At 34.6% G+C, this 2,500-nt stretch overlaps 1 protein-coding gene across 28 annotated transcripts in view; it reads right to left on the bottom strand.

Annotated features, from left to right (window-relative positions):
• LOC144960484 (uncharacterized) overlaps positions 1-2,500 on the bottom strand; it is a 389,259-nt gene that overhangs the window by 189,911 nt on the left and 196,848 nt on the right. The gene's annotated exons all lie outside the window — the stretch shown is intronic.

Genomic DNA, 2,500 nt, shown 5'->3' with positions numbered 1-2,500 from the left:
TATTATTATTATATTATTATTATTATTATTATTATTATTATTATTATTATTATTATTATTATTATTATTAATTATTATTATATTATTTTATATTATTATTATATATTATTATTATTATTATTATTATTATATTATTATTATTATTATTATTATTATTATATTATTATTATGTTATTATTATTATTATTATGATTATGATTATTATTATTATTATTATTATTATTATTATTATTATTATTATTATATTATTATTATTATTATTATTATTATTATTGTTATTATTATTATTATTATCATCATTATTATCATCATCATCATTTTAAAAGAAGTTGTTTTGTTATTGAATGGCAATAGTAGTTCAAATCGCCGATCTGATGCGCCTTGTAACGGATATCGATTTAACTTCTTATCGATTTTATTTCAATTCATTATCGATGTAGGAAGCTTCTTTGTATAAAAAAGGTATATAAAAAGTACACAAAAGACAAAGAAAAATCGAATTAAAATCGATATAAAAGTATTGGAAGGATGAGCGATTTTTATAATAATATTATATGAGCCATCGTGTTGCTAGTGATGCTAAGAGTTAAAGTACTCACAACATCCGCCAGCCGGATATAGCTATGTGTAGCCTTAAACGTTTATATAGGCTGATTGATAGAATTTTGTGAGAACTACTCACATAAAATAGCTGGCTAAAAACAATACCAAAGAGCTGAGTGTCGTCGGTGTGGGAATGAACGCCTGAAAAACGTTTGAGTCTAAAGTCGAAATGGGAAAGGTCACAGGTTTTTTTCTTTTTGCTTTTTTTGTTGGGGTTTTTTGGGGGGGTTTTTTTTTAGTCTTTGTTTGTTTTGATTGTTTGTTATTTTATTTATTTTTTTTTGTTTTTAGTTGTTTTGTTTTGTTTGTTTTTGTTTGTTTTTTTTGTTTTTTTTTCGTGGTTGTTCTTTTTTTAATTTTTAAAAAATTTATTTATTAACCATGAAATATCATCGTTTTAAGTCATCTTATCATTGGTTGAAGAATGGATTTGGGCCCGAAACGTTCGGTGTTTTTAGTATAATATTACTCGCTCCATGTATGAAGGCTATTTTTACTTCCCTCCTCTTTATTGACACTAAACTCTACAGACATCGGCGGCTATCACCTCCAAAGTAGTTTAGTATTTACGTTAACACCTCTCTCTCTCTCTCTCTCTCTCTCTTTCTCTATCTATCTATCTATCTATCTATCTATCTATCTATCGTTTTATCTATCTATCTTTCTCTATCAATCTATCTTTCTCTATCTATCTATCTATCTATCTATCTATCTATCTATCTATCTATCTATCTATCTATCTATCTCTATCTCTCTCTCACTCTTTCTCTTTCTCTCTCTATCTATCTCTCTCTCTCTATATATATATCCCTCTCTCTCTCCCTCTCTCTCTCTCCCCCTCTCTCTCTCTCACTCTCTCCCCCTCTCTCTCTCTCTCTCACTCTCTCCCCCTCTCTCTCTCTCTCTCACTCTCCACACTCTCTCTCTCACTCTCCACACTCTCTCTCACTCTCTCTCACTCTCTCTCTGCCTCTCACACTCTCTCTCACACACTCTCTCTTCCTCTCTCTCGCTCTCTCTCTCTCTCCCTCTCTCTCCCTCTCTCCCCCTGACTGACTGACTGGTGACCACAGGTCTGCAAATGGAAGGGCTGATGTTTGACACGTCTAATCGGGCCATAGGAAAAACAGTTCCTTAAAAGCTCTTTACACCCGCTGGCTGTCATTCCCCTAGGGGATGGGAAAGATTAAAAAACACACATACAAAAAAAAAAAAAAAAAAACACCCCACACACAACAGAAATAACCCAAACCCAGTAGACATTTATAGATAGTTCGAAGATGACGTCACTCGGGTCTTTGTTATTGTTTTTTGCCATCCGCGTTTATGAGTAATGCTCACTGAACTGTTTTAACCTGACTATAGATAGAATGCGCTTGGCCAAGGAGTTCACAACATTGCCATCCGGAAGTATGACGGACCAACACACAAACTCTGTGTAACCATGAACTTTTATAGTCTAGTTAATACAGTTTAGTGAGAACAACTCACAAACGCGGATGGCAAAAACAATAACAAAGGCCTGAGTGACGTCATCTGCATACTATCTATAAACGTTCATGGATACACACAGTTTTGTGTGTTGGCCCGTTATTCTTCCGGGTGGCAATGTTATGAGCTTCTTAGCCAAGTGCATACTATCTATAGGGAATGAGATTAGCGGAAGAGTAGCGTCCCTTGATTGGACGTCACCCATAGTCTGTGACGTCGCCGGCGGAAAAGTTATTAGAGATAGAACGTCACGTTGGTTGTGCGCATGCGTCTCTCGTCCTCGCTTCCGGTGAAAGTGGCTTGAGACACTTCAAAACCAAATTGACGTTCTCTCCGTAAGGTGACGTCCAATCAAGGGACGCTACTCTTCCGCTAATCTCATTCCCTATAGATAGAATGCGCTTGG

Source organism: Berghia stephanieae, chromosome 15, assembly GCF_034508935.2.
Source record: "Berghia stephanieae isolate SIO BIC M18660-M18661 chromosome 15, UCSD_Bste_1.3, whole genome shotgun sequence".
NCBI classification, from domain to species: domain Eukaryota; kingdom Metazoa; phylum Mollusca; class Gastropoda; order Nudibranchia; family Aeolidiidae; genus Berghia; species Berghia stephanieae.
The sequence above is the reverse complement of the archived record's forward strand: the minus strand, read 5'-3'. Positions and strand labels throughout refer to the sequence as shown.